The following is a 12,500-nucleotide window of genomic DNA, read 5'->3' on the forward strand; positions in this document are numbered from 1 at the left end:
GTATAAAAACAAAGGCTGCTGTGTTATTGTTCTTAATCTACATGAGTTAGCTACATACTTTGCTTAATCTGTCAATTCCAAGTTGTTGTAAGTGGTCTGCCTCAGTCTCTAGGTCATATTAGTAATGATGACTGCAGGGTCCCCCGAAACTAAACCTTCTTAACAGACAGATATTTAAACATGGTGGTATCAGGGTCACAAGGACATGGCATGAGGTGACTCTGCTCTTTTGTACCAAGTTACAGAGTATAATTAGGACATTGCAACGATTCAATGCAACAATGCAGCAATTACCCCTCCCTAGTTAACTGCCACATGATGTCAGCTTACTGTAATTAACCACATCTTACATATGATGTTCTTTAAAAATTTTTTTGTTGATTTATGGAATTATATTATATATATAGCACCTGGCCAGGAACAACAGGAACTACAGGAACTTGGAGTAATTATCCACACCCTATTTAACAGTTACCTCAGCTGTGTACCCAATATAAACTGCTCAGACATCCATCAGACATTCATCAGGCATCCATCAGACATCCATCAGGCATCCATCAGGCATCCATCAGACATCCATCAGACATTCATCAGACATCCATCAGACATCCATCAGGCATCCATCAGACATCCATCAGGCATCCATCAGGCATCCATCAGGCATCCATCAGACATCCATCAGACATCCATCAGGCATCCATCAGGCATCCATCAGGCATCCATCAGACATCCATCAGGCATCCATCAGACATCCATCAGACATCCATCAGACATCCATCAGGCATCCATCAGACATCCATCAGACATTCATCAGACATCCATCAGACATCCATCAGACATCCATCAGACATCCATCAGGCACAATACGACACTATATTTGTAAGTATCCCTTTTACTCTGATTGTGACTACATTTTATATGAATTCTTTGTTGTTGCTATGTATATTGCTATAGCCTACCTGCTCAATCTCTAACTGGCCATACTAAACACATTTTTAGGGAGGGGGGAGTGAACTAGCAGGTAGAGCTTAGATCGGGCCCAAAAGAATCAAGCGACCCTACCCGAGCCCGTGCACGTTGTGTCCAAGCCCGGCCCGGCCCGACACATTAACTGGAATTATGACCTGAGCCCGATTTCAACCTGACACTTTTTTTGCCGTTATAACTGACGTTCTAACTACAATTCAGAGTTGTTAGAACTCCAGAAATCTGTTTAGAATTATCTTAATGAATAATGCAACAAGGACGGAAAAAAGCGCATTTCTCTCTGAGAGCTTGCTTCGCCCTCATGCTTGGAGAAGTAACAGAAGAGGACGTTGAAGGCAGACTATCATCTTTTCTGCCGCGGCGAGCCTGCTACATGTGTCTGTTCATCATCCAAGTCCCCGTTTTATTTGCTGTCATAGACGAGCTGCGTGCTGCACTTAATGCACTCGACAAAGCCGACACATGTTGTCACTGCCCACGACATCCAAAATTGCTCAAAGGTAATTCTCCTTTTTCTTTTTCTCTTTACATCCTCAAGCGCCATGTTGCACTTAAGCTCCACCTTACAGCCCAGCAGATCCGGTGTGATGCTGCACCATACGGCCCAGCAGGCCCGGTGTGATGCTCCACCATACGGCCCAGCAGGTCCGGTGTGATGCTCCACCATACGGCCCAGCAGGCCCGGTGTGATGCTGCTCCACCATACGGCCCAGCAGGCCCGGTGTGATGCTGCTCCATACGGCCCAGCAGGCCCGGTGTGATGCTCCACCATACGGCCCAGCAGGTCCGGTGTGATGCTCCACCATACGGCCCAGCAGGCCCGGTGTGATGCTCCACCATACGGCCCAGCAGGCCCGGTGTGATGCTGCTCCATACGGCCCAGCAGGTCCGGTGTGATGCTCCACCATACGGCCCAGCAGGCCCGGTGTGATGCTCCACCAGGTTATCCTGGCCTCACAGAGACAGCTGCAGTGCCAAACTTCTGTAATGGAAAGAGCAATGGCACAGCTACAACTCCACCTACCACAACTACAACTCCACCTACCACAACTACAACTCCCACAACCACAACTACAACTCCCACTAACACATCTACTGCTGTGACTATCCCGCAAAAACCAATTGATAACTTCTGTAATGGAAAGAGCAATGGGCAATACACCAACCCTGCTGACCCACATTCTTTTTACAATTGTTGGGATGGAAGAACATACCTCCAATACTGCCCATCAAGTCTGGTCTTTAACCAAAAATGCAGCTGCTGTGACTATCCTGTAACTCCACCTACCACAACTACAAATCCCCCTACCACAACTACAACCCCCCCTGACAAAACCACAACTCCCCCTACCACAAAAACAACTCCCCCTACCCCTGAATCAACTACAACTCCCCCTAACACAACAACAACCCCCCCTGACAAAACCACAACTCCCCCTACCACAACAACAACTCCCCCTACCCCTGACTCAACTACAACTCCCCCTACCACAACTACAACTCCCCCTGACACAACTACAACTCCCCCTACCCCTGACACAACTACAACTCCCCCTACAACAACTACAAAACCAACTACCACAACTACAACCCCCCCTGATAAAACCACAACTCCCCCTACCACAAAAACAACTCCCCCTAACCATGACTCAACTGCAACTCCACCTACCAAAACTACAACTGCCCTTACCACAACTACAACTCCCACAACCAAAACTCCTACTACCACAACTACTGCTGTGACTATCCCGCAAACACCAATTGATAACTTCTGTAATGGAAAGAGCAATGGGCAATACATCAACACTGCAGACCCACATTCTTTTTACAATTGTTGGGATGGAAGAACCCGCCTCCAGTACTGCCCATCAAGTCTGGTCTTTAACCAAAAATGCAACTGCTGTGACTATCCTGTAACTCCACCTACCACAACCACAACTACAACACCACCTACCACAACTGCAACTCCACATATAAAAACTACAACTACATCTACCACAACTACAAGTCCACCTACCACAACTGAAACTCCACATACTACAACTAAAACTCCACCTACCACAACTACCACTCCACATACCACAACTACAACTCCCCCTGACACAACCACAACTCCTCCTGACACAACTACAACTCCCTCTACAACAACTACAACTGCCCTTACCACAACTACAACTCCCACAACCACAACTACAACTCCTACTACCACAACTACTGCTGTGACTATCCCACAAAAACCAATTGATAACTTCTGTAATGGAAAGAGCAATGGGCAATTCACCAACCCTGCTGACCCACATTCTTTTTACAATTGTTGGGATGGAAGAACCCACCTCCAGTACTGCCCATCAAGTCTGGTATTTAACCAAAAATGCAACTGCTGTGACTATCCTGTAACTCCACCTACCACAACCACAACAACAACACCACCTACCACAACTACAACTCCACCTATAAAAACTACAACTACATCTACCACAACAAGTCCACCTACCACAACTGAAACTCCACATACTACAACTACAACTTCAACTTCCAACCCCCCCAACTACAACTCCCTCTACCACAACTACAACTCCCCTTACCACAACTACAACTCCCCCTGACACAACAACAACTCCCCTACCACAACTACAACTCCCTCTACCACAACTACAACTCCCCCTACCACAACCACAACTCCCCCTGACACAACCACAACTCCCCCTGACACAACTACAACTCCCTCTCCCACAACTGACACAACTACAACTCCCCCTGACACAACCACAACTCCCTCTACCACAACTACAACTCCCTCTACCACAACTACAACTGCCCTTACCACAACTACAACTCCCACAACCACAACTACAACTCCTACTACCACAACTACTGCTGTGACTATCCCACAAAAACCAATAGATAACTTCTGTAATGGAAAGAGCAATGGGCAATACACCAACCCTGCTGACCCACATTCTTTTTACAATTGTTGGGATGGAAGAACCCACCTCCAGTACTGCCCATCAAGTCTGGTCTTTAACCAAAAATGCAACTGCTGTGACTATCCTGTAACTCCACCTACCACAACAACAACTACAACACCACCTACCACAACTGCAACTCCACATATAAAAACTACAACTACATCTACCACAACTACAAGTCCACCTACCACAACTGAAACTCCACATACTACAACTAAAACTCCACCTACCACAACTACCACTCCACATACCACAACTACAACTCCCCCTACCACATATACAACTCCCCTTACCACAACTACAACTCCCCCTGACACAACCACAACTCCTCCTGACACAACTACAACTCCCTCTACCACAACTACAACTGCCCTTACCACAACTACAACTCCCACAACCACAACTACAACTCCTACTACCACAACTACTGCTGTGACTATCCCGCAAACACCAATTGATAACTTCTGTAATGGAAAGAGCAATGGGCAATACATCAACACTGCAGACCCACATTCTTTTTACAATTGTTGGGATGGAAGAACCCACCTCCAGTACTGCCCATCAAGTCTGGTATTTAACCAAAAATGCAACTGCTGTGACTATCCTGTAACTCCACCTACCACAACCACAACTACAACACCACCTACCACAACTGCAACTCCACCTATAAAAACTACAACTACATCTACCACAACAAGTCCACCTACCACAACTGAAACTCCACATACTACAACTTCAACTCCCCCTGACAAAACAACAACTCCCCGTGACACAACTACAACTCCCTCTACCACAACTACAACTCCCCCTACCACAACTACAACTCCCCCTGACACAACTACAACTCCCTCTACCACAACTACAACTCCCCCTACCACAACTACAACTCCCCCTGACACAATCACAACTCCCCCTGACACAACTACAACTCCTTCTACTACAACTACAACACCCCCTGACACAACTACAACTCCCCCTGACACAACCACAACTCCCCCTGACACAACTACAACTCCCTCTACCACAACTACAACTGCCCTTACCACAACTACAACTCCCACAACCACAACTACAACTCCTACTACCACAACTACTGCTGTGACTATCCCACAAAAACCAATTGATAACTTCTGTAATGGAAAGAGCAATGGGCAATACACCAACCCTGCTGACCCACATTCTTTTTACAATTGTTGGGATGGAAAAACCTACCTCCAATACTGCCCATCAAGTCTGGTCTTTAACCAAAAATGCAGCTGCTGTGACTATCCTGTAACTCCACCTACCACAACTACAACTCCCCCTACCACAACTACAACCCCCCCTGACAAAACCACAACTCCCCCTACCACAAAAACAACTCCCCCTACACCTGACTCAACTAGAACTCCCCCTACCACAACTACAACCACCCCTGACAAAACCACAACTCCCCCTACCACAACAACAAATCCCCCTACCCCTGACTCAACTACAACTCCCCCTACCACAACTACAACACCCCCTGACACAACTACAACTCCCCCTACCACAACTCCCCCTGACACAACTACAACTCCCTCTACCACAACCACAACTCCCCCTGACACAACTACAACTCCCCCTACCACAACCACAACTCCCCCTACCACAACCACAACTCCCCCTGACACAACTACAACTCCCTCTACAACATACTACAACTCCACCTACCACAACTACAACTCCCCCTGACACAACTCCCCCTCCCCCTGATAAAACTAAAACTCCCTCTACCACAACTACAACTCCCTCTTCCACAACTAAAACTCCCTCTACCACAACTAAAACTCCACCCACCACAACCACAACTCCCCCTGACACAAATACAACTCCCCCTGACACAACCACAACTCCCCCTGAGACAACTACAACTCCCCCCTTACCACAACAACAACTCCCCCTACCACAACCACAACTCCCCCTACAACAACTACAACTCCCCCTACCACAACTACAACTCCCCCGACACAACTACAACTCCCCCTGACACAACTACAACTCCCTCTACCACAACTACAACTCCCTCTTCCACAACAACTACAACTCCACCTACCACAACTACAACTCCCCCTACCACAACTCCCCCTGACACAACTACAACTCCCCCTACAACACCTACAACTCCCTCTACCACAACCACAACTCCCCCTACCACAACCACAACTCCCTCTACCACAACCACAACTCCCCCTGCCACAACTACAACTCCCCCTGCCACAACTACACCTACAACTCACCTTACCACAACTACAACTCCCCCTGACACAACTACAACTCCCTCTACCACACCTACAACTCACCCTACCACAACTACAACTCCCCCTACCACAACCACAACTCCCCCTGACACAACTACAACTCCCTCTACCACAACTACAACTCCCCCTGACACAACTACAACTCCCCCTACCACAACCACAACTCCCCCTGACCACAACTACAACTCCCTCTACCACAACCACAACTCCCCCTGACACAACTTCAACTCCCCCTACCACAACTACAACTCCCCCTGACACAACTACAACTCCCCCTACCACAACTACAACTCCCTCTACCACAACTACAACTCCCCCTACCACAACCACAACTCCCCCAACCACAACTACAACTCCTACTACCACAACTACTGCTGTGACTATCCCGCAAACACCAATTGATAACTTCTGTAATGGAAAGAGCAATGGGCAATACATCAACACTGCAGACCCACATTCTTTTTTACAATTGTTGGGATGGAAGAACCCACCTCCAGTACTGCCCATCAAGTCTGGTCTTTAACCAAAAATGCAACTGCTGTGACTATCCTGTAACTCCACCTACCACAACCACAACTACAACACCACCTACCACAACTGCAACTCCACCTATAAAAACTACAACTACATCTACCACAACAAGTCCACCTACCACAACTGAAACTCCACATACTACAACTACAACTCCCCTGACACAACTACAACTCCCTCTGACACAACCACAACTCCCCCTACCACAACCACAACTCCCTCTACCACAACAACTCCCTCAACCACAACTACAACTCCCCCTGACACAACTCCCTCTACCACAACAACTCCCTCAACCACAACTACAACTCCCCCTGACACAACTACAACTCCCTCTCACACAACTAAAACTCCCTCTACCACAACTAAAACTCCACCTACCACAACTAGAACTCCCCCTACTACAACTACCCCTACCACAACCAACACTCCAACTACCACAACTACAACTCCCCCTACCACAACCACAACTCCCCCTGACACAACTACAACTCCCCTCTGACCACAACTACACCTACAACTGACCCTACCACAACTACAACTCCCCCTGACACAAACACAACTCCCCCTGACACAACTACAACTCCCTCTACCACAACCACAACTCCCCCTGACACAACTACAACTCCCTCTACCACAACTACAACTCTCCCTGCCATAACTACAACTCCCTCTACCACAACAACAACTCACTCAGCCACAACTACAACTCCCCCTACCACAACCACAACTCCCCCTACCACAACTACAACTCCCCCTACCACAACTACAACTCCCCCTACCACAACCACAACTCCCCCTACCACAACTACAACTCCCCCTGACACAACCACAACTCCCCCTACCACAACCACAACTCCCCCTGCCACAACTACAACTCCTCAACCACAACTACAACTCCCTGACACAACTACAACTCCCTGACACAACTACAACTCCCCCTGAGACAACTACAACTCCCCTTACCACAACTACAACTCCCCCTGCCACAACCACACCTCCCTGACACAGCTACTGGCTCCCCCTACCACACGCTACTAGCTCAACTTGCCACAACTACTAACTCCCTGACACAACAACAACTCCCTCTACCACAACTACACCTACAACTCACCCTACCACAACCACAACTCCCCCTGACACAACTACAACTCCCTCTTCCACAACTACAACTCCCTTACCACAACTACAACCCCCCCTGACACAACTACAACTCCCCCTACCTCAACCACAACTCCCCCTACCACAACTACAACTCCCTCTACCACAACAACTCCCTCAACCACAACTACAACTCCCCCTGACACAACTACAACTCCCCCTGAGACAACTACAACTCCCCCTTACCACAACTACAACTCCTCTACCACAACTACAACTCCCCTACCACAACCACAACTCCCCCTACCACAACTACAACTCCCCCTACCACAACCACAACTCCCCCTACCACAACCACAACTCCCTCTACCACAACTACAACTCCCTCTACCACAACTACAACTCCCCACCTACCACAACTACAACTCCCCCTACCACAACCACAACTCCACCTACCACAACTACTACTCCCCCTACAACAACTACAACTCCACCTACCACAACTACAACTCCCCCTGACACAACTAAAACTCCCTCTACCACACCTAAAACTCCCTCTACCACAACTACAACTCCCTCTACCACAACTACAACTCCACCTACCACAACTACAACTCCCCCTACTACAACTACAACTACCCCTACCCCTACCACAACCAAAACTCCAACTACCACAACTACAACTCCCCCTACCACAACTAAAACTCCCTCTACCACACCTACAACTCCCTCTACCACAACTACAACTCCCTCTACCACAACTAAAACTCCCTCTACCAAAACTAAAACTCCCTCTACCACAACCAAAACTCCAACTACCACAACTACAACTCCCCCTACCACAACTACTGCTGTGACTATCCCGCAAACACCAACTGATAACTTCTGTAATGGAAAGAGCAATGGGCAATGACACACAACACGACACAAACACAGTGGATGCAGGAAAAACCGGAGAGGAAAGGATAGGAAATTAACTAACAATGTAAAGATCAACAAGCCACTGACACATATGTTAAAATGTGATTCATTCAAAAAATTATTTTGTGTCTTAAACACACCAGCCATTTTCATATTTACCAACATTTGCAGCATCCTGAGCCTTTTTGGTTACTAGGAAATCTCAGCCCAGAGTAATCAATTCTCCCCAAAATAAGTTTCCTGTTTATTTTTCAATAAAACAAATCAAAACTTTTTTATAACTTTCACTGTATCTCGCAACTTCATTTCAACAAACATACAATAGACATCGCAAATTTTATTGCTTTTTTTTAGAAAAGCTCCCGCGAAATCAGGTGTTTTGGGCCTCAACAATCTCAAAAAAAGGCAGTGAAATCCAGGAGGGACTGTATGTTGAACATAGGGGTGTAACGCTACACAATATTCACGCTATCTCACTGTATTATATGGGTGTGTTCTTATTTGTTTATATTTAACCATTGCATGCTTGGATTTGTCTTACATTATGACACAGATGTTGCATATTTCATATATGTACTGTATATGATGTGTGTCTAAATGTAAATATACTACAAAAATGAATAAGTTGATAAAAATGAAATGATGAATCAATAAAATACTATAAGTTTCCCAGATATGTGTTGGCACATTACTTTGGTTTTGTTGTTCTATGTTGGTTATCTTTGTATATCAGGTGTAGAAAAAAGCTGCAATGAAGTGATTTAAACAACATTATGAATTCGATGACACAGGAGCAAAATGTATTTGTCAAACATTTCTTGACTTCAGAGCCACCTACTGCATTGTAAGATGAACTACTCTGCAATTTCAAAAAAATGAACGTTCACCTGTCGTGAGACTTTGTTGGCTGTTGAGTAAGGGTTTTATGTCCATTTATTTTTCATTTATTAGTAGAGCACATAAGGGGCTAGTTTAACAAGCGTTCAAGACGATAACATTCTTTATTAATTCATATATGTGTGTGTGTGTGTGTGTGTGTCTGTGTGTGTTAGAGTGTGTGTCTGTGTGTGTGTGTGTGTGTGTGTGTGTGTGTGTGTGTGTGTGTGTGTCTGTGTGTGTGTGTGTGTGTGTGTGTGTGTGTGTGTGTGTGTGTGTGTGTGTGTGTGTGTGTGTGTGTGTGTGTGTGTGAGAGTGTGAATGTCAGAGTGGGCGGAGTCTCTGATTGGACGATAGCAGCTGAACTTTGTCTCTTGAGGTTATTTTTCAGTCTGTCAGAGTTTCTGCTGCCGACTGGAAACTGATCTCAGGTGAGAAAATCAGCTTTAAAAACTTAAATAATAACTAAATGATCTTTAATAATGACACTAACTCGAACATCTATAAAAACATGAATATAAATTTAGTTTTTGTTGATTTTAAAATTTTAAACAGCAAACAAGAATCACCTAAAATACAAAAAAAAAGTACTTTAAATTTTAATTAAATTTCTTGTAAAACATACAGCATAAATATCATCTGCTGCAGAGTTCATCATATGATCCTGTAAAACATCACAGACTGTCCCTATGTCTCACCAGAGTCCATGTAAATAAACAGTACTTTTATCATGGTAAAACACACTTCATTCAAAGTGGACAGAAACTAAATAAAACTACCAAAAGCCGTCTTGGTTCATCTTTCCACTGTTCCAACAATCACCACTCTGGTTTGGTTGAAATAAACCCTTAATTCACCCATTTACATGTGGAGATATGCTGGCTCTATACACGCTAAAAGTCCTGATTATTTACATGGAGTCTGGTGGAGATATGCTGGCTCTATACATGCTAAAAGTCCTGATTATTTACATGGAGTCTGGTGGGTTTGGTGATGGTGATTTCGGGGCTGTTTCATGTTAAACTAAAAGGATCTTCCTCTTTAACTAAAAGGTCTATCTCTGTAGGGATCCATCCCATAATGTTGTCAGACACTTAGAATAATAATCTGAGTCTGTTAGAACTTTTAGTCGACGCTGACTGATGCTGAACATTAGTCATGTAGGGTTACATTGGTTCTCTGCTGTTAGTCTCTGTTTCTTATCAGCAGAGTCAGACTGCAGGTGGGGCAGTTTATCACTCACACACAGACACACTGTCTGAACTAATGCTACGCTGCTAATGGTATGCTAGCTAACAACTCTAACAGACATCTGATTGGCTCTCAGTGTCACATGAGTGTGTAACTTTGCTGCAGGACCCAGAAACTGTTTATGTTCCTATGTTCCTAACTTTGGAGCGCTATTTATCTTGACATGGATAGATCGTCTAGTGCACATGTGTCAAACTCAAGGCCCGCGGGCCAAATCCGGCCCCTCGCACATTCTGATCCGGCCCGCATATCAATCTAGGTTCACAATATATTTTGGCCCACCTATAGTTGCGTGCCAAACCAAAAACATGGGAAACTGTTTTTCAACTTGCAATTACGCGACACTCAAAGCAGAATTTGGCAAATTTGCTGACTTTGAGACTCAGAAGTTCCCCCAGAAGCGACCAAACTGTAAGTGAGAAGACAATATGAGACATGCAATAATTGAGTCAAAGATATTTGACTTTTTCGATGAAATAAAAGCATGTCAATACACTATACAGGTCTGGCCCTTGATGTGATTCTCTTTTTCCAGTGTGGCCCTTAGTGACATTGACTATGTCTAACAACATGTGTGTGTGTGTGTGTGTGTGTGTGTGTGTGTGTGTGTGTGTGTGTGTGTGTGTGTGTGTGTGTGTGTGTGTGTGTGTGTGTGTGTGTGTTCTTGTTTAACTATATTCGTGGGGTCCAAAAACTGGGAATACAGTATACTTATGGGGTCTGGGCAGCCTTGTGGGGCCCAAAATGCTGGACCCCACAAGGTTAAAGGTCAGTTTGAGGGTTAAGACTTGGTTTTAGGATTAGGGTTAGAATGAGGTTCTGGTTAGGGTGAGGGTAAGGGTTAAGGTTAGGCATTTAGTTGGGATGGTTAAGGTTAGGGTAAGGAGCTAGGGAATGTGTTATGTCAATGACGGGTCCCCACAAAGATAGTGAGACACACTATGTGTGTCTGTGTGTGTGTGTGTGTGTGTGTGTGTGTGTGTGTGTGTGTGTGTGTGTGTGTGTGTGTGTGTGTGTGTGTGTCTGTGTGTGTGTGTCTGTGTGTGTGTGTGTGTGTGTGTGTGTGTGTTTGTCTGTGTGTGTGCCAGTGACAGTGGTTCTGTTAAATAGTCTCAGTAATCCCACCAATCAGTCCCAAAACGTCCCAGTTAGAGAGGAAATGTCCTAAACATATTCTTAGTAAATCTTTACAATCATTCCCTGAAAGAGCCGAGCAGAGCTGTCTTGTTGCTCCGTCCACGTCTTCTTCAGAACTTGACATGTTCAGCGTGTAGCTTGCTAGCTACGAGGTTGTTGATCTTTCCTGAAGAGGAGTTTGAGAACAGAAACACTCAGAGAGGAAGGTTTCATCCTGGAAAGTTATTCTGGAGAGCCTTTCCTGATTTCATTTGAGCTTGAACTTTCTTTGAACTTGTCTTTTATTCTTTAAAATGTTTATTTTTATTCTCTTACCTACACTCTACAGGTTTTAATTTGTTGTTTTAAGAACCTGACGTTTTTATGACTGGCCTGTTTTATTGTTTTGTGAAGCACTTTGTAACGTGGAGTTTAAAAAGTGTTGTAAAATAATTATTCAGTGTGCCAA

At 45.3% G+C, this 12,500-nt stretch overlaps 1 protein-coding gene across 1 annotated transcript in view; it reads left to right on the plus strand.

Moving 5' to 3' along the window:
- Nucleotides 1–10,048: 10,048 nt before the first annotated feature.
- The window catches only part of misp (mitotic spindle positioning), a 22,155-nt gene continuing 19,703 nt past the window's right edge, over nt 10,049–12,500 (plus strand). Inside the window, exon 1 of the mRNA XM_078244494.1 lies at nt 10,049–10,095. The gene's annotated coding sequence lies outside the window, so the exon portion shown is untranslated. The remainder of the gene's footprint in view (nt 10,096–12,500) is intronic.

This window comes from Sander vitreus, unplaced genomic scaffold (assembly GCF_031162955.1).
Source record: "Sander vitreus isolate 19-12246 unplaced genomic scaffold, sanVit1 ctg249_0, whole genome shotgun sequence".
NCBI classification, from domain to species: Eukaryota; Metazoa; Chordata; class Actinopteri; order Perciformes; family Percidae; genus Sander; species Sander vitreus.